We start from the raw sequence: 21965 nt of genomic DNA on the forward strand, positions 1-21965 counted from the left end.
TACCTACTATGTACCCACAAAAAAAAATTGAAAAATTTTTAAAAGAAATAAATAGGAAAAAATAAAAACAAAATAAAATAAATTGTAGGTCTGTAAAAAAAATGGAAATAGGCCAGGCACGGTGGCTCACGCCTGTAATCCCAGCACTTTGGGAGGCCGAGACGGGTGGATCATGAGGTCAGGAGATCGAGACCATCCTGGCTAACACGGTGAAACCCCGTCTCTACTAAAAATACAAAAAAAAAAAAAAATTAGCTGGGCACGGTGGCAGGCACCTCTAGTCCCAGCTACACCGGAGGCTGAGTCAGGAGAATGGCGTGAACCCGGGAAGCGGAGCTTGCAGCGAGTGGAGATTGCGCCACTGCACTCCAGCCTGGGCGACAGAGCAAGACTCCGTCTCAAAAAAAAAAGAAAAGGAAATACTTTCCACATGGGGTAGTTATGAGAAGATTAAATAAAGCAATGCACACGCAGCAGCATTTTGTAACTCTAAGGTGTGTTATAAACATGAGTTTTTATTGCAGGAAAAGGGCACATTTACATTCATAGAGCTTCTTTTTTTTTCCTTTACTCTTCTCTGGCCTATTTCCACTTCTTTCAGTCACCTACATTAAAACAAGTAATACACTGGATAAAGTTTATTCATTTTTTCTCTATTGGAGCAAATATCCATTCATGTGAAGATCTATGTGTGACTTATATTTAGATATTTAATAGTGACTAATACAGAGCTTTGCACCCCATCATATGGGACCTACAAAGCCAGAGACAACAGTCATTTGCTTCCTTATAACAGGAATGGCTTGTTAGCAAGATTTAACTGGTGGCTTTACTATCAGTTTCATTCAAGTAAGCTTTTGTGTGGATAGACAATATTTCTTGAATATTGAATGAGAATCAAATGAGACCATATACATAAGAAGCTTTGCAACGGACTGTGCACATGCTTTCATTTCCATTAATATCATTTCCTGCCCAATCATTTCCTTCTCGAAAGGTAATTTCAAGCCTCTGTAAAGAAGTCCTGTGCTTAAGGATCTTGCTCAAAAATGCCACTTTCTTCCTGAAGGCTGGACTTTAAGGAATTTCCACTTCTTTCTTACCAAACAATAAGCTCCTTGATTATCATAGTACACATATTCAATAATATTTGTTGAATGACTTAGTGACTGAATGAAATACTTTTAAAAGGCAATAAAAGAGAGGCTTTTCTTGCTAAATGGAAGGCCTCATTTGTCCCCATCCTATTGAATGTGCTGGTTCTGAGAAGAATTGAGTTACTTTAATTTTCACTCTAGGCTTTCCCCAAGTTTGATGAAACTTTCCACAGAAACTGTTTGTTTCGTTATAGTACCATCTTCTGTTTTATTTATGTTACTAGCCTTATATATGTGTGGCTTATATTTAGATATTAAATATTGCCTAATACAGAGTTTGGCACCCAATAAGTAAATATTTTTTCAGTGAATGAATGAACAGGAAGGATTGTGCCCACTTTTATAGGAGAAAAACAATGTTATCAGAAGTGAAGAACTATCTGCAAAATTATATTAAATAATAAATCCAGAATATTTTATTTTCATAATATACCTATATATTATGTATATGTACACAGTATAGCTATATATACACACATATATACATGTATAGTGTCTACGTATAGTCAATATGTTTGTGACTTTTTCTATTTAAACTTTCTTTTAAAAAATTTTTTGAGACAGAATATCACTCTGTCGCCCAGGCTTGAGTGCAGTGATGTGATCTTGGCTCACTGCAACCTTTGCCTCCTGGGTTCAAGCAATTCTCCTGCTTCAGCCTCCCGAGTAGCTGGGATTATAGGTGTGCGCCCCCATACCTGGCTAATTTTTGCATTTTTAGTAGAGACAGGGTTTCACCAGGTTGGCCAGGCTGGTCTCAAACTCCTGAGCTCAAGTGATTCGCCTGCCTTGGCCTCCCAAAGTGCTGGGATTACAGGCACAAGCCACTGGCCCAGCTGGCTACATAAATTTTCCATACAAAGTCATTGCCGATTAATATCATCATTGATGGCATAGAGCTTGAACAACCAAAATGCACTTAAAAAGCTTCAGTCTTGGACCCCTCCCTCTCCAAAACTGGATAATTAACAATGCCCTAACTTGCATGTATAAACAGTGTCTGAAAAAAATAATTTCCATTACACTGTACAATATTTAACACAGAATTTAGTAACACTCATTATTTATTGTTATTTTTGCAGAACAGTGTCACATTACAGAAATTGTTTTGCTTTATTATGGAAATTTTCAAACATATACAAAAGTAGACAGAATAAGATGGTGAACCACTATGTACACATCACATCGCTTCAATAATTACCTACACAGGCCAGGCATGGTGGCTCATGCCTGTGATCCCAGCACTTTGGGAGGCCAAGGCAAGTGGATCACTTGAAGTCAGGAGTTTGAGACCAGCCTAGTGAACATGGCAAAACCTGTCTCTACTGAAAATTCAAAAATTAGCCAGGCATGGTGGTGTGCGCCTGTAGTCTCAGTTACTCGGAAGGCTGAGGCAAAAGAATTGCTTGAATCCTGGAGGCAGAGGTTGCAGTGAGCCAAAATCACGCCACTGCACTCCAGCCTGGGTGACAGAGGAGACTCTGTCTCAAAAAAAAAAAAGAAAAAAAAACACCAATACATTGCTCAAACTTCCCAAACTTGTTTCATTGATATTCCCCCAATTCTTCTGAACCCCAACCCATCCTGTCCTCCTCCTGCTGAACGATTTTTTATTTTTTTTGAGACAGAATCTCACTCTGTCACCCAGGCTGGAGTGCAGTGGTGTAATCTCGGTTCACTGCAACCTCCACCTCTTGGGCTCAAGTAATTCTCCTTCCTCAACCTCCCCAGTAGCTGGGATTACAGGCATGCCCCACCACACCTGGCTAATTTTTGTATTTGTAATAGAGATGGGGTTTTACCATGTTGGCCAGGCTGGTCTCGAACTCCTGACCTCAGGTGATCCGCCCACCTCAGTCTCCCAAAGTGCTGAGATTATAGGCGTGAGCCAATATGCCCAGCTGCTGAACGATTTTAAAGCAAATCCCAGACAGCATATCATTTCACCTATAAATGCTTCACTTTATAAAAACCTTTGAAGGAAGTATTCACCATATCTTACTGTTTACTGGTGTGTATAACAATATTAGTTCCCTTGAGGAAGACATAAAATCAAATATTCTGAACAAGGCAGTATTGGTATTTAGCCCTGCATTTTTAAAAAAAGCAGCTTAAAAGAACACACGTATTTATTATCTCATGCTTCTGGAGTCCAGGCATAGCTTAGCTGTGTCCTCTTAGCTGCAGTCAAGTGTTGGCTGGTGCTGGGGTCTCATCTGAGACTCAACTGGGGAAGGATCCACTTCCAAGATCTCATGGTTGCTGTCAGGACTCAGTTCCTTGTGGTCTATTAGCCAGAGTCTCACCTCATTTCCTTGTTACATAGGCCTCCCTAATGGCTGCTTGTTTCATCAAAGCATGTAAGTTGAGAGAGAGAAAGTCCGCCAGCCAGTTGGAAGTTGCAATCCTATGTAATATAATCATGGAAGTGACATCCCATCACCCCTGTCACATTCTATTGGTAAGAAGCAAGTCACAGGTCTTACCCACATGGAGGGGAGAGATTACACAAGGTGTGAATTCCAGGAGACTGGGATCACTGGGGACATCTAAAAGCCAACCCATCACACTTGGCATGCTTGAAGCTGATAGATAAGATCCAGGTTCAAAACAGCTTTCCAGAGCAAGAGGCAGTCACTTAGGAGCAGGGTTCTACTAAGATTGAGTGTGGCAGAGAGGTGAGCTGGGTCCAATAAGAAGTCTCTTGATCAAACTCTATTAACCCAATCAGGTGGACTAGCAGGTGCTTTCTGTTCTCTCTGTGAAATGTGCTCACTAATGCTCAAAGTTTCTGCACGTGGGAGGATGGAAGGCTTCTCTCAGGCCAGCATTGAGTACTTCTGTCTCCTCCGTTTAGGTTATATGCCTTCCACAAGTCAGCTGAGTTTGTCCTCAAAACTGATAACTCCAGTTACTATAATTACATTATTGTATAACTAAATATTACATAAATTGACTAGATATGGGTATGAAAAAGTGTTTCATAAAAATGGACTTTAATGTTATAGAAATTATTATTAAATGACTCAAGTTGCTAAAAACATCACTGTCAACTTAGCCATGGTTGAAACATTGGTAAGGATGAGGGAAAGATAAAAATCTAGAAGGAGTCTGCTCTCAGATTTCTTTGCCCGTGTTTCCTAAGTTCTTCATCCACTTTAAATAAACAGGAACTAGTAATCAGATGAAGCATATATGTGCTGTGTATACAAGAAGGATGAGGAGAAATGCTCATCAGCATGTTCACACTTGAAGAAAAGTCTTTAGTCTTAAGTCAGAATAGTAAGTGTACAAATATAGGTTTTAAGGTAGAATAAAATTTTCACATATAATTTTTCAGTTTCTGAATAATTGTGTAGTTAAGTCAGGCCTAGCTATTGATCATCTCCATTCTTATTTCACGGGCATCTCAGGTGAGGGATTGCTTTCCACTTACCTTTTGTTTTGCCTTTTTCTCAAGTGGTACCATCCCTACTTGACCCAGTGACTTTCATTCCTAGCTGGTATTCCCTGCTGGATAGGTGAGTTCATCCACCCATGGGCTTAGGTGGCTGGAGATCCAGCTGATTGACATGTCAACTGAGCATCCTTCTTCTCCCAGCTCAAGATGTTTCCCTATGCCCATGACAGGCTGAAACCACTAGAGTCGTTCAAGTGCTTGGACAACTGTACCTGTGGATCCTTCAAAACCCCAGGTCTGAGAATAGAGGCCTTTTAATCCAGTTGTGCTCACAGGCTCAGCATTAGATCTGGCTATCTCTAGGAAAGCCTCCGCTGTCAGGTCTCCCAGGGACATACGATCATATGCAACCTGCTATCCTCACACTTGAATTCCTGTTACTCATCTATGCCATAATCACTGGGTGTCTGCTTCGAGAACAAAACCAAATTTAATTATTAACCTTATCTTAAACAGAATTAGGCAACTAAAAATAATAAAATTGAACAAAGAAGTATATATATATATATTTTGGATAAATTAGGCGGGTGGATCACATGAGGTCAGGAGTTCGAGACCAGCCTGGCCAACATGGTAAAACCCCATCTCTATTACAAATACAAAAATTAGCCAGGTGTGGTGGGGCATGCCTGTAATCCCAGCTACTGGGGAGGGTGAGGCAGGAGAATCGCTTGGACCTGGGAGGTGGAGGTTGCAGTGAGCCAAGGTCATGCCACTGCACTCCAGCCTGGGCAACAGAACAAGACTCTGTCTCAAAAAAAAAAAGAAAAAGAAAGAAAGAAAGAAATACCTGAGACTGTTTAATTTATAAAGAAAAGACATTTGATTGGCTCACAGTTCTACAGGCCATACAAGAAACATGGTGCTGGCATCTACTCGGTTTCTGGGGAGCCTCAGGGAGCTCACAATCGTGGTGGAAGGCAAAGCGGGAACAAGTACATCACATGACGAAAGCAGGAGAACGGGAGAGAAGTGGGGGATGCCAGCACTCTTTTAAACAACCAGATCTCACGAGAATTCACTCACTATCAGGAAGACAACACCAAGGGGATGGTGCTAAACTGTTCATGAGAAAATTCCTCCCACATGATCCAATCACCTCCCTCCAGGCCCCACCTCCAATATTGGGAATTACATTTCAACATGAGATTTGGGTGGGAACAAATATCCCAACCATATCAAACACCAACCCTTTTCTTCACTCTAATTCTAACCTCCCCTGTTCACCCACAATGATACCACCCGTGGAAAAAGAACAAGGGGAAGTGGAAGGAAATACATGAAAGAGCCATTCTGCGGTGGGTTGGCGCAACAGGAGAATCTTGAATAGCTTCCTGCCTCAACTTTCCAGCACCTAGCTCCAACCTTTCAGTAAGACCATTTAGGTTGTACTCATTTCTTGTTGCTGAGAGAAATTAATCTTTGGGGATCTATAATTTCACTAAAGTTTTATCTTAGAGGTTTCTTTAAACCGTGTCTACACAGGCAAAACTCAATGATTAGATGTGAGCGCTATACCGATTATCCCGGTAATTCAAGCAAAACACCCAGTTCTTGCGTAAAATAAGAAGTTTTTGTGTTCGTTTTTTTCTAATTCTCTATACTACCCAAATACAAGGGATTGTAATGATACCATAGTCCTTAGGATTCGTACTGGAGGCATTATAATTTGGGCCTTCAAGTCTTTTAGTAATTAGAACCCTGCCGATAAAATAAGACTTTTACCAAATCCCACTTGATGTTAAGCAAAACAAAGTTTTACAAACATAACAGATAATTGCTCTACTTTGAATTTTACTTCATTTTAGAATTATAGTTCGGAGAATTCTATTAAAACAAAGTGAACCTTAACAAATAATATCTCAAAATAATGTCTTTTTTTTTTTTTTTTTTTTTTGAGACAGTCTTGCTCTGTCACCCAGGCTGGAGTGCAGTGGCACGATCCTAGCTCACTGCAGTCTTGACCTCCTGCGTTCAAGAGATCCTCCCACCTTAGCATTCTGAGTAGCTGGGCCCACAGGCACACGCCACCATGCCCAGTTAATTTTTTATTTTTTGCAGAGATGGGCTCTTACTATGTTGCCCAGACTGGTCTTGAACTCCTGGGCACAAGTGATCCTCCTGCTTCAGCTTCCCAAAGTGCTTGGATTACAGACTTGAGCCACTGCACCTGGCCAAAATTCTATGAAAACAAAGTTTTAATATTAAAAAGAAAGCAGCTTCCTACCAGACATATGTCTTCATGTGTCTGAGATGGCAGTGACACTTTCTAGTTTACGATGAACCAGTCATGACAAGTCCCTATGATCTGTTTCAAACCAGGCCCTCTTCCTTTGTTTCTGAAAGGGTAAAAATTTGTATCAGACAGACTACAAAATACTAAGAAAACAGGACCTTCACCTTACAGTTAATTCTTTTAGCTTACTTTTTTTTCTGATTATAAAAGCTATACATATTCATTGTGGAAAATCTAGAAAATAGAATGTGCTCTTTGATCCACTAATTCCATTTCTAGGAATCTCTTCTTGCATATAAGCTCAATGATTTATGAGTGCATGGATGTTTACTGTGGCATTGTTTGTAACAACAGAAATGTCCACTAAAAGGGAAATAATTTAATTATAATTTCTCTACACTATGGAATTTATGCAGCAGCTTTAAAAAATGATGTTAGTCTATATGAACTGATATGGAATGATTTCCAACACATATTTTTAAAAGATTAATTGTATCTTTATCATAACCAGACATTGCTTTTCCTGTTGAAGAGGCTGCGTCTTGGTTGCTTTGGTTAAATATATTGTCTTAACTCAGAACTAAGGAGACAGTTTTGACTAGGAAAGCTTACAAAGTAAACACAGTCCCTCTTTGTGACTAGAAGATACGTTCTCTTTATCCATATAAGCTTCCATTTTCTGCCTTCTTTTTGCTGGGGTGGGGTAGTGGGATGTTCTATTTTGATTTTTATCCTAGTAACACAGGCATAATAAGATTAAAAATAAGCAATAGCACAGGTTTTTAATGAAATGCAATATCCGCCTGCCTCACTCCTCTCCATTTTCAGACATACTTCCTAGAAGTAACCACTTTTAACTATTGCTCTTTTTAATTCTTCTGATGGTAATCCACTGAATGCCAGATAATCTGCATATTATTTGACAATTCAAATTGTGCCAAAAATGCTTATAATGCAAAACATCAGCCTCCTGATACATTCCCTCTATTTCTGATCCTCCAAAGGTAACCACTTCCTTGTCCTTTCTGCCGTCTTGTTTAGTAAGGTAATACATTCACGTGGTTCAAAATTCAGAACTACATACCAAGGTGTACATTGGACCAGGCACAGTGGCTCACACCTGTAATCCCAGCACTTTAAGAGGCTGAGGCAGGCAGATCACAAGGTCAAGAGATCAAGACCAACCCAGCCAACATGGTGAAACCCCCTCTCTACTAAAAATACAAAAATTAGCCAGGTGTGGTGGCGTGCACCTGTAGTCCCAGCTACTTGGGAGGCTGAGGCAGGAGAATCGCTTGAACCTGGGAGGTGGAGGTTGCAGTGAGCCGAGATCACACCATTGCACTCCAGCCTGGCAATAGAATGAGATTCCATCTCAAAAAAAAAAAAAAAAAGGTGTACGTTGACAAGTCTCATTCTCTCTCACCTTCCATCCCATTTTACCTGCTTTTTTGCATGTTCTTCCAGTGTTTATGCAAATGTATGTTCTCCTCTCTTTCTCCTTTGTTACACAAAAGTAGAACACTCTAAACACTGTACTACACATTGCTTTTTAACGTTTAACAAGATATGTTTTTACATCAGTACATAGAGAGCTTCCTGATTTTTTAATAACTGCATAATATTCCACATAATATTCCATTGGGTAGATACATCATAATTTATTTAACCAGGCCCTGACTGATGGACACTTGGATTGTTTTCAGTCTTTTAATAGAGAATGTTTTGGAAATAAAATCATACATCTGGCAATTTTTAAGATATGACTTTGGTCATTTACATAAAAAATACTTACAGAAAGAGATAAGGGGCGCAAGTAACTTCCAGGTAGAAGTAATTAATTGATTCTCTTTCACACCTGAGCACAATCTAAGGTTTATCCCATAAACCTTTTCAGGAGTAGTTTGAGGATCCATAAGAAAGGCAAGCCCTTGCACTCACAAGTAAACAAACTTTAAAAGACTGACGATATATATTTGAAAAGCATTTTGAAAGCAGGAGGAGTAATGGAAACCCATAGAAACCAGGTAAAGTATATGATTAACAAAAGACTTAAAAATATATTTCAAAAACAAAAGGAGTCATAGAATTCATTTAGAAGAATCATGGAGAGGGAGTATGATAGTGAATATCTGTAAAGGTTTATAAATTTTGTTTGAGATAAGGATTATTTTGTTTGTTGAGTTTTTAAAATTAAATATGTAATTATGGTGACTCTCTCTCTCTCTCTCTCTCTCTCTCTCTCTCTCTCTCTCTCTCTCTCTTTCTTTTTGACAGAGTCTTGCTCTGTGGCCCTGGCGGGGGTGCAGTGGCGTGATCTTGGCTCACTGCAACCTCTGTCTCCCAGGGTCAAACAATTCATCTGCCTCAGCCTCCCAAGTAGCTGGGATTACAGGTGTGAGGCACCACTCCCAGCTAATTTTTTTTTTTTTTTTTGTATTTTTAGTAGAGACGGGGTTTCACCATGTTGACCAGGCTGGTCTCAAACTCCTGACCTCAAGTGATCTGCCCGCCTGAGCTTCCCAAAGTGCTGGGATTACAGGCGTGAGCCACAGCACCCGGCCAGCGGCCGGGTGTTTCTTTTTCAAAAGGCAGCCACTTTCAAAAGATTTGAATATATTCTTGGATATATTTATCTTGTTTCTAAAAAATAATATAGGGATATTGTTATTTCTCAATTTGTCCATTCGAGATGTTACCTATGCACTTTTTATTACAGTAGTTGAGGACATAATCCATTCTGGATTTGTTTCTCACTACGTGCTCATTGTTATGGTCTTGAGGCTTCTTTCCTCTGTCGTTATGGAAACCCTTTTGTCTCTATTCTGTGTTAAATTACCCTGGTTTCCATGTCTTCCTCTCTTGTTTACTCCCTAATTGCAAAAAGCAAATCCTCCTATTAGAGAAAGAGTGCATAGGAAATATTATTTTCAAAATTTGCAGATATAAATTAAAAATGTGTTTTTTATATTTGCTTGTGATAGTTTTGCTGAGTTTGGGATTCTTGTTAGGAAATAATTTTCTTCCTTTTTTTTTTTGTTTTGAGACAGGGTCTTGCTCTGTTGCTCAGACTGGAGCACAGTGCCATCATAGCTTGCTGCAGCCTTGAACTCTTGGGCTCAAGCAATCCTTCTGCCTCAGCCTCCTGAGTATCTGGGACTATAGATGCACGCCACCACACCTATCTAATTTTTAAATTTTAATTTTTTGTAGAGATAGGATCTTGCCGTGTTGCCCAGGCTGGTCTCAAACTCCTGGCCTCACATGATCCTCCTGCCTTGGCCTCTCAAAGTGTTGGAATTACAGGCATGAGCCGCTGTGCCCAGCCTTAATTGATTTAACTAAAATTTTAACTCTTTTAATGCATGCAGTGGCTGTAATTTGCATTTTCCTGATAATTAGTGATATTGAACACTTTTTCCCTTGCTTATTGGCCATTAATATTCCTTTTCTCTGTGAAATATCTGTCAAAGTCTTTTGCCCATTTTCTAATTGGGTCATTTGTTTTTCTGTTGTTGAGTTGTAGGAATTTATTATGCACCCTGGACATAAGTATTTTGTTAGATATATAGTTTGCATATGTTTTCTCTCTGTCTGTGGCTTGCCTATTCCGTGGATTTCCTAATAGTGTCTTCTCACATACACACATTTCACTTTATTTTTTATTTATTAATAGTAGCTTCTTCTTATTACAAAATTAAAACATATTCGTTTTAAAAAGTGAGAAAAGCTTGCACCCTCCCGGGCCGAGGTGCTCCTAGTGCAGCCATGGCTCGGCTCTTCTCCCTGGTCGCCTGCGACATGGTCGGATTCTACCTGGACCACACCCTGTGTCGCTACAACCTGCCCAAGAGCGCCCCACTCATTTATAATAGCTTTGCCCAGTTCTTAGTTAAGGAGAAGGGGTATGATAAGGAATTGCTCAATGTGACCCCAGAGGATTGGAATTTCTGTTGCAAGGGTTTGGCATTGGATCTAGAAGATGGGAACTTCCTTAAACTTGCTGATAATGGCACTGTTCTCAGGGCAAGCCATGGCACCAAGATGATGATTCCAGAGGTGCTGGCAGAGACAGATGGCAAGAAAGAGTGGAAGCACTTCTTGTCGGACACTGGAATGGCTTGCCGCCCACGAAAGTATTATTTTTACAACTACTTTGACCTGCCAGGAACTCTTCTATGTGCCAGGGTGGTGGACTATTTAACAACAAACAATGGTCAAAAAACATTTGATTTTTGGAAGGATATAGTTGCTGCTATACAACACAATTATAAAATGTCAGCTTTTAAGGAAAACTGTGGAATATATTTTCCAAAAATAAAAATAGATCCAGGCAGATATTTACACAGTTGTCCTGAATCTGTGAAAAAATGGCTTCGACAGCTAAAGAATGCTGGGAAAAATCCTCTGTTAATTACCAGTTATCACAGTGATTACTGTAGACTTCTCTGAGAATATATCCTTGGGAATGATTTTGCAGACTTTTTTGACATTGTGATTACAAATGCATTGAAGCCTGGTTTCTTCTCCCACTTACCAAGTCAGAGACCTTTCCGGATGCTTGAGAATGATGAGGAGCAGGAGGCGCTGCCATCTCTGGATAAACCTGGCTGGTGCTCCCAAGGGAACGCTGTCCACCTCTATAAGCTTCTGAAGAAAATCACTGGCAAACTTGAACCCAAGGTTGTTTGTTTCAGTGACAGCATGCATTCAGATATTTTTCCGGCTCGTCACTATAGTAATTGCGAGACAGTCCTTATCCTGGAAGAACTCAGAGGGATGAAGGCGCAAGGAGTCAGAGGCCTGAGAAGTCAGAGCCTCTAAAGAAAAAGGAAAATATGAGGGACCAAAGCCAAAGCCTTTAAATACTTCATCTAAAAAATGGGAATCTTTTTATTTTATTAGTTCAGTTTTGGGACTGGAAAATACAGAAGACTCCTTGGTTTATACATGGTCTTGTAAGAGAATCAGTACTTACAGCACTATTGCAATTCTAAGTATTGAAGTAATCGCAGAATTACCTCTGGACTATAAATTTACAAGATTCTCTTCAAGCAATTCAAAAACAGCTGGCTGCTATCCAAACCCTCCGTTGGTCTTATCAAATGATGGGACACTGATAACTAAATAAGTTGTCTTTACTGAAAAACTAAACGAAGACCCATATATGCAGTAAAAAAAATTAATTTTCAAAAAATACTGTAAAAAGCTTTAAGGAATAAGTTTTTAATGAAAATTGACCAACAAGTTGAAAAAAAAAAAGTGAGAAAATACACATAAACGAAAAGACTAAACTAAAAAACAGGCATGATAGAACCCAGAAATATTATAACCAGGATATTAATACCTTTCAGATACTTTGATGTATATATTCATACATTTTTCTTTGCTATAAAGAATATTAGTTGAAAAATTGGTGAAATTTTAACAAAGCCTATAGATTAAATGATAGTATTATATTAATGTTAATAATAAGACTTTGACAATTCAACTACAGTTATACAAGAGAATGTTGCTTAGAAGTCAAGAGACATCACGGATGCCACTTACATTCAAAATATTAAAAATAATATAATAATTTCTATCAATTAAGAGAATGAAAAAGCAAATGCAGTAAAAATGTTAACATTTGGAGAATCTGAATGGAGGGTATACAGGAACTCATTGTACTACTATATTGCAATTTTTGTCTAAGTCAGCTATTATTTCATTATGAAAGTTCAAAAACTTAACGACTAAATTAATTTTAAAAGTTAAATTTTTTAATGGTTATTGCTTTCTGTATCCTATCTGAGGAATCTTTGTCTACCCTCACATCCTGAAGGTATTGTCCTGTGCTTTCTTCTGAAAGCTTTACAGTTTAGTGCCTATGTTTAGGACTCTGATCCATCTCAAATTAAATTTTGTATATGGTGAAGAGTGGGAGTTGAAGTTAAATTTTTCTTCACAGGTTATTTTTCCAGTTATTTCACTACATTTATTGAAAAGACCTTTTTTTCCCTATTGTTTTGCTTTGCTGCTTCTATTGAAAATCAGCTGACTGTATAAGTATGGGTCAATTTACAGACTCTTATTCTAGTTCATCTATTTAGTTGATTATCCTTAGACCAATGCCACACCATTTTGATTACTTTAAGATTTGCAAACTTGAAAGTGAGGAGTGTAAGTTCTGCAAGTTCGTTCTTCTTGTTCAAGACTGGACTAATGTATGTCACTTACATTTTCACACACATTTTATAGCTAGCTTGTGAATTTCTACAGAAAAGCCTGCTAGGAGCTTGGGATTGCATAAAGTCTAAAGATCAATTTGGGGAAGAATTTACTTTTTTACAATATTGAGTCTTCCAATCCAAGAACGTGGCGTATCTCTTTTTTTTTTTTTTTTTTTTTTTTGAGACAGGGTCACTCTGCCACCTAGGCTGAAGTGCAATTGCACAATCATAACTCACTGCAGCCTTGAATTCCTGGGTTCAAGAGATCCTCCTGCCTCAGCCTCCCAAGTTGCTGGGACTACAGGCGTGCACCACCATGCCTGGCTAATTTTTTAAAATGTTTTATAGAAACAGGGTCTCACTGTGTTACCTAGGCTGGTCTTGAACTCCTGGCCTCAAGTGATCCTCTCCACCTCAGCATCCCAAAGTGCTAGGATTACAGCACTGCACCTGGCTCTCCAATTTTTAAGTTTTCTTTAAATACTCTTATCATTTTTTCCATAATTTTCAATGTACATGTATTAGATGTCTTTTGGTAGATTTATTCTTAAGTATTTTATGTCTTAAAACACTATTATAAACTGATTTTTGAAATTTTTATTTTTCTATTTTGCTAGTAGCATCTAAAAATAAATTGATTTCTGTATTGATCTTGCATCTTGAGATGTTGATAAACTCATTTATTAGTTCTAATAGTTGTTTTGTAAATTCTCTGTAAAAATAATGTCACATGTAAATGACAGCTGTATTTCTTCTTATCAAACTGGCATGCCTTTTATTTCCTTTTCTTGATTTATTGCAATGACTAGAATCACCAGTACAATGTTGAATAGAAATGATGAGAGTAGATATCCTTGCTTTTTTCCTATCTTAAGGTGAAGAAAAATTTAATGATGAAATTCACGATTTCATTACTAAGTATGATGCTAGATATAAATTTTGGGAGATGTCTTTCCTCAGATTAAGGAAGTTCCCTTCTATACCTACTTGAGAGTTTTAAAAAATCATAAATGAGTATTGGATTTTTCAAATGCTTTTTCTGTATCTATTGAAGTGGTCATGTTTTTTCTTCTTTATGCTATTAATATGGTTGGTTAAATTGATTTGTTTTTTCCATAATTCTGTTACGAAAAATTATTTTCGGCCGGGCGCGGTGGCTCAAACCTGTAATCCCAGCACTTTGGGAGGCCGAGACGGGCGGATCACGAGGTTGGGAGATCGAGACCATCCTGGCTAACACGGTGAAACCCAGTCTCTACTAAAAAATACAAAAAACTAGCTGGGCGAGGTGGCGGGCGCCTGTAATCCCAGCTACTCGGGAGGCTGAGGCAGGAGAATGGCGTAAACCTGGGAGGCGGAGCTTGCAGTGAGCTGAGATCCGGCCGCTGCACTCCAGCCTGGGCGACAGAGAGAGACTCTGCCTCAAAAAAAAAAAAAAGAAAAATTATTTTCAAATGTATGGCCAAAGTGAAAGGATTTTTTGGTGAACCATATACACACCAACTACATTATACCATTAATCTTTTACTGTACTTGCTTTATCATATATCTATTTCTCTATCCATTCCTTTACTCATCCATCTTACATTTTTAATTTATTTCAAAGTAAATACTTTGGTATGAATTGACTACAGTGTATTGACTTATTTTTGAATGTTAAATTAACTTTGTACCTGAATTCCTTAGATAACCTCATTTGGTCAGGGTGCATTTTTTTAATGTATTGTTAGTTTTTGTTTCCAACTAATTCTTAAAGGAGTTATATGTCTGCGTTTGTGAGTGATATTGGCCTATAATTTTCTTTTCTTGGTCTTGGTATCATGATTATGGTGGCCATATAAAATGAGTTGAGAAGTGTCTCCTTCTCCTCTATTTTCTGAAAGAAGTTGTGTATGATTGATAATACATCTTCTCTACAAGTTTGATAGAATTAACCAGTGAAGATATCTGGGCTTGGAACTATCTTTGTGGGAAAATTTTCTATAACAAATTCAATTTTAAAATAGACATAGGGATATTTAGACTTACTATGTTATCTTGTGTCAATTTTAATACTATTTTTTCAAATTATTTGGCTCTTTCATCTAAACTGTTGAATTTATTGACATAAAGTTTATCATAACATTCTCCTATTTCCTGTGAGATATCCATAGGATCTATAGTGATAATCCTTCTATCATTTTTGGTACTGGCTATTTGTGTTTTAACTCCTCTTTTCCTGATCAGTTTTGTTAGGTGTTTATGGATTGTATTAATCAAGTTGAAGACTCATCTCTTGGCTTTGCTAATTCTCTCTATTGCTTGTCTGTTTCCCACTACATTGACTATTGCTCTGTATTATTTCCCTACTTCTCCTTTCATTAGGGTTAATGTGCTCTTTTTTTTCTAGTTTCTTAAGATGAACTGAGATCATGGTTTTATTACTTCCTTTCTAACATAAACATTTCAAGCTATAAATTTTCCTCTAAGCTTTGCTTTAAGTACACCCCACCAATTTTAATATGTTATCAGTTTGGAATATATTCTAATTTTCATTGTGATTTCTTCTTTGATCCATGGGTTACTCAGAGGATATTGTTTAATCTTAAGGCCTTTCTAGATATCTTGTTGTTTTTAATTCTGAATTTACTGCCATTGTTGCCATAGAACATATTCTGAGATGTTACTTTTGGAATCGATTGTTGTTTTATGGCCTAGTGTTTGGTTTATCTTGATGAATATTCTGTATGCATTTGAAAAAATGTATAATCTCATTTGTTGGGTGTACTATTTCATAAGTAGTAGTTATGTCAATGTGGTTGATAATGTCATTCATATTTCCTATATCTTTTCTGATCTTTTTCTATCTCCTCTATTATTTACTGAATGGTGTATGTTAAAATCTCTAACTATGGTCTTGCCCATTTCTTTTGGCCTGACAGTTTTTGCTTCATATATTTTGAAGCTATGTGGTTATATCTGTTCACAACTACATTTCTTTCTGATATATTGACCTCTTTTTTATAGTGAAATATTCTTCTTTCTCTCTAATACTCATTGTCTTATAGTCTATTTTGTCTGGTAATATTGTCACTGGCATTTCTAGGCTTATTGTTTGCAAGGTTTATTTTTTTCCACTAGTTTACTTTGAAACTATTTATATCTTTGCATTTGAGCATATCCTGGCTAGGCACAGTGGCTCATACCTTTAGTCCCAGCACTTTGGGAGAACAAGGTGGGAGGTTTGCTTGAGGCTGGGAGTTCAAGGCCAGGTTGGGCAACATAGCAAGACCCTGTCTCTACAAAAAATTTAAAAATTCACGGGGTGTGGTGGCACACGCCTGTAGTCCCAGCTACTCAGGAGACTGAGGAGGGAGAATCACTTGAGCCCAGGAGTTAGAGGCTGTAGGGGGCTATGATTGTGTGATTGCACCCCAGCCTGGGCAACAGAGTGAGACCTTGTCTTTTAAATAAATAAAGTACATATTTTGTAGATAACAAATAGTTGGGTCTTACTTTTTTACCCAATCTGACAATCTCTGGCTTTTAATTGGGGTGTTCGCTTCATTTAGATATGATGTAATTATTATTATTTCATTTAATTATACCTTCTTTCTTTTTTCTAATTGTGTCGTCTGGTTTCAGTTCTCCTCATGGTCCTTTCATGCCTTCTTTTGATTAAAGAACTATTTTTATATTCCATTTTATTTCTTCTATTATCTTTTTATCTATAACTCTTTGTTTTTTAGTGGTTCTGGGGAGTACAATGTGAATCTAACTTATCACAAGCTAATGGGTGTGTAGTGGAATCTTATGGTTTTAATTTGCATTTCCCTAATGGCTAATAATGTTGAATGTCTTTTCATGTGCTCATTTGCTATTGCGTGTTTTCTTTGGTGAAGTGTCTGCTCAAGTGTTTTGACCATTTTTTAAATTGGGTTTTTGTTTTCTTGCTGTTGAGTTCTCAGAGTTCTTTACATTATAAAGTATTTGTCAGATATGTGCTTTGCAATTATTTTCTCTCAAATTGTACCTTGTCCTTTTGTTCTCTTAGCAGTGCCTTTCTAAGGGTAAAAGTTTAAATTTTGATAAAGTTTAATTTCTTGATTTTTTTGTGGATCATGCTTTTGATATCACATCTAAGAACTCCTTGCATAACTGTGGTCAAAAATATTTTCTCCTATGTCTTTCTTTCTTTCCTTCTTTCCTTCCTTCCTTCCTTCCTTCCTTCTTTCCTCTCTTTCTTTTTTTAGACAGAGTTTCACTCTTGTTGCCCAGGCTGGGGTTCAAGCAATTCTCCTGCCTCAGCCTCCCAAGTAGCTGGGATTACAGGCATGTGCCACCACGTCCAGTTAATTTTTGTATTTTTAGTCGAGACAGGGTTTCACCATGTTGGCCAGGCTGGTCTCAGGTGATCCACCTGAGTGGAACTGAACTCCTGACCTCAGGTGATCCGCCCACCTCAGCCTCCCAGAGTGCTGGTTACAGGCATAAGCCACCACACCTGGCCTCTCCTGTTTTTCTATAAATGTTTAATACTCTTACATTTGGCCTTGAGATGTATAATCTATTTTGAGTTAATTTTTGCGTAATGAGGGGAGTTTAAGTCAAGGGGTTTTTTTTTCTGTTTTTTGTTTGTTTGTTTGTTTGTTTTTGTCATAAGAATTGTTCCAACACTATTTGTTGGAAATGCTATAATTTCTCAATTGAATTTTCTTTGTCCTTTATCAAAAAATCAATCGACCAAATTTCTCTGGGTCTATTTCTGGACTTTATTTTTTGTTCCTTTGATTTATATGTCTAATTTTTCACCAATACTACCCTGTCTTGATCACTATAGCTTTATGGTAAGTCTTAAAATCAAGCAATGCTTGGGAGGCTGAGGCAGGAGAATTGCTGGAACCCGGGAGGCGGAGGTTGCAGTGAGCTGAGATCGCATCACTGCATTTCAGCCCGGATGACAGTGCAAGACTCCAACTCAAAAGAAAAAAAAAAATCAAGCAATGTGAGATCTTCCACTTAATTATTCTTTCTCAAAATTATTTTGAATATTACAGTTTCTTTGATTTTTCACATAACTTTTAGAATCAGCTTCCCTATATCTACAAAATTTCATGTGGGATTTTGATTGAAATTGTATAAAATCTATTAATCAGGTTGGGGAGAACTGATATTGTATCTCTCTTTCTCTTTCTCTTTCTCTCTCTCTCCCACACCCCCCACACCCCCCACATATAGAGAGAGACCAGCTAGTTGATCAAATTTCTCTGGGACAGAGAGAGAGAGAGAGAGAGAATCAGTTTTTTCCAACCCAATTTATAGATTTTACATAATTTCCATATATGTATGTGTATATATATATATAGAGAGAGAGAGGGGGAGAAAGAAACTAATACACACACACACACACACACACACACAAAAACACACGACTCATTATTTAATCATGAGTCTTCCAACACATGAGCACAGCATTTCTCTCCATTTATTTGGGTCTCTTTTATTTCTTTTATCAGATTTTATACTTTTCAGTATATAGATCCCATGCATATTTTGTTAGATTTATACTAAAATATTTCACTTTTGAGGCAGCTATTGTAAATGTTATTGTCTAAAATTTTCAGTTTCTATTTGTTAACTATTAGTGTATAGAAATGCAATTGATTTCTGTGGGTTGACCTATACTGCAACCTTGCTAAAATCACTTATTAATTCTAGGTGCTTTTTGAGTAGATTACTTGGAATTTTCTATGTAGACAATCATCTATCACCTGTGAATAAGGATATTTTATTTATCCATTTTCCATCTGCATAACTTTTATTTCTTTTTCTTGTTTTATTGTTTTGGCTGGGACTTCTACTGCAATGTCGAATAGGAGTGATGAGAGTTAACATCCCCTCCTTAGTTTTTTGTTTGTTTGTTTTTTGTTTTTAGGGCTGGATATTCGTATTTTCTTTTTTCTTTCTAATTTAATTTAATTTTTTATTATTTATTTTATTTTATTTTATATTCTGGGATACATGTGCAAGATGTGCAGGTTTGTTACATAGGTAAACATGTGCCATGGTGGTTTGCTGCACCTATCAACCCATCCCTTAGGTATTAAGCCCCACATGCATTAGTTATTTATTCTGATGCTCTCCCCCGAGACAGGTCCCAGTGTATGTTGTTCCCCTCACTGTGTCATGTGTTCTCATTGTTCAGCTCCCACTTATGAGCTGGATGTGAGACATGGAGTCAAAGGAGATTATTTCAGAGCTTTAAGATTTAATTACTACCTCGTTGGATTTCAGACTTGCATGGGGCCTGTAGCCCCTTTGTTTGGGCCAATTTCTCCCATTTGAAATGGGTGTATTTATCCAATGCCTATACCTCCATTGTATCTAGGAAGTATCTAACTTGCTTTTGATTGTACGGGACCACAGGCAGAAGGGATTTACTTTGTCTCAGATGAGACTATGGACTGGGACTTTTGGGTTAAAGCTGAAATAAAACTTTGAGGAACTGTAGGCTGGGCACAGCGGCTCACACCTGTAATCCCAGCACTTTGGGAGGCCGAGGTGGGCGGATCACGAGGTCAGGAGATCAAGACCATCCTGGCTAACACGGTGAAACCCCATCTCTACTAAAAATACAAAAAATTAGCTGGGCGTGGTGGCGGGAGCCTATAGTCCCAGCTACTTGGGAGGCTGAGGCAGGAGAATGGCATGAACCCAGGAGGCGGAGCTTGCAGTGAGCTGGGATTGCACCACTGCACCCCAGCCTGGGCCACAGAGCAAGATCCTGTCTCGAAACAAAAGCAAACAAACAAACAAACAAACAAAAACTTTGGGGAACTGTTAGGAGAAGGCATAACTGTGTTTTGAAATGTGAGAAAGATGAGATTTGGAAGGGGCCAGGGGCAGAATGATATGGTCTGGATCCATGTCCCCCACCCAAATCTCATCTTGGATTGTAATCCAAATTGTAATCCACATGTGTAAGGGGAGGGATCTCGTGGGAGGTGACTAGATCATGGGAGTGGTCCCCCCATGCTCTTCTCATGATAGTAAGTTAGTTCTCACGAGATCTGTTGGTTTTACAAGGGACGTTTCCCCCTTTGCTCAGCACTTCTCTCTCCTGCCACCTTGTGAAGAAGGATGTGTTTGCTTCCCCTTCCACCATGATTGTTAAGTTTCCTGCAGCCTCTCCAGGCATGCAGAACTGTAAGTCAATTAAACCCATTTTCTTTATAAATTACCTAGTCTTAGGTATTTCTTCATAGCAGCATGAGAATGGACTAATACAGCATCTAAATTGGAAAGGAAGAAGTAAAATTATCTCTGCTCACAGATTACATGATTGCGTATATAGAAAACCCTAAAGACTCCACATCACACCTCCTATGTCAAAATATATTACAAAGCTACAGTAGTTGAAATAGTATGGTACTGACATAAAGATAGGACTACAGAACAGAATAGAGAGTCAGAAATAAACCCATGCATATACTGTCAACTGATCTTTTACAAAGTTGGCAGGAATAGACAATGGGTTAAGGATAATGTCTTCAACAAATGGTGTTGGGAAAGCTGGAGCGCCCCATGCAAAAGAACATAATTAGACCCTTAGACCATACACAAAAATCAGGTCAAGATGGACTAAAGACTTAAATGTAAGACCTGAAATAGTATAACTCCTTGAGGAAAACAAGGAAAAAACTTCATGACATTGATCTTGGCAATGCTTTCTTGGATATGACCCCAAAAGCACAGGTAACAAATACAAAAATAGACAAGTGGGACTACATCAGAATATTTTCTAGACAGCAAATGAAACAACAGAGTTAAGAGTTAAAGAGGCAACTTTCAGAATGAGGAAAAATGTTTAAAATCATATATAACTTGATTTGAAATGCACGAAAGACTTGAATAAATATTTTCCCAAAGAAGACAAGTGGCCAACAGCTACATGGAAAGGTACTCACTGTCACTAATTTTCAGGGAAATGCAAATCAAAACCACATTGAGATATTACCCCACACCTGTTAGGAGGGTCATTATTAAAAAAATAAAATACAACAATTATTGGTGAAGATGTAGAAAAATTGTAACTTTTGTTGGAAAGTTCCAATTGTAGAAATGTAAAATGTAGAAATGTAAAATGGTGCTGCTACTATGGAAAACAGTATGCAGTTTCCTCAAAAATTAAAAACAGAAATGCCATATGGTCCAGCCATCACACTTCTGTATATTTATCCAAAAGAATTGAAATCAGGACATCCAAGAGGTATTTGCACTCCCATGTTCATTGCAGCATTTCTTTCTTCACAACAGCCATGATGCGGAAACAAACTAAATGTCTATCTATGAATGTATGGATAAAGCAAATGTAATATACAATGCAATATTAATCAGCATTAAAAAGGAGGGAAATTCTGACATTTGTAACAACATGGATGAACCTGGAGGACATTATGCTAAGTGAAATAAGCCTGTCACAAAAGACAAATTCTGCATCATCTTACTTACACATGGAATCAAAAATAGTCAAACTCACAGAAGCAGAGGGCAGAATGACGGCTATCAGGAGCAGGGTGAGAGGAAAATGGGGGGATGATGGCTAAAGGGTAGAAAGTTTCCACTATGCAAGATGAGTAAGTTCTAGAGCTCTGATGTAAAACATTGTATATTGCACTCAACAATACTGTACTACAGGGATCCCCAACCCCTGGGCCATGGACCAGTACTGGTCTGTGGCCTGTTAGGAGCCAGGCTGCACAGCAGGAGGTGAGAAGCAGACAAGCGAGTGAGGCTTCATCTGTATTTACAGCTGCTCCTCATCACTCGCATTACCGCCTGAGTTCTGCTCCTGTCAGATCAGCAGCAGTATTAGATTATCAAAGGAACACAAACCCTATTGTGAACTACACATGTGAGGG

At 38.1% G+C, this 21965-nt stretch overlaps 1 pseudogene; it reads left to right on the forward strand.

The window, feature by feature from the left end:
- Positions 1-10621: 10621 nt before the first annotated feature.
- On the forward strand, positions 10622-11984 carry LOC102139763 (5'-nucleotidase domain-containing protein 1 pseudogene; annotated as a pseudogene).
- The last annotated feature ends 9981 nt before the right edge of the window (positions 11985-21965 follow it).

Source organism: Macaca fascicularis, chromosome X (genome assembly GCF_037993035.2).
Source record: "Macaca fascicularis isolate 582-1 chromosome X, T2T-MFA8v1.1".
NCBI lineage: Eukaryota > Metazoa > Chordata > Mammalia > Primates > Cercopithecidae > Macaca > Macaca fascicularis.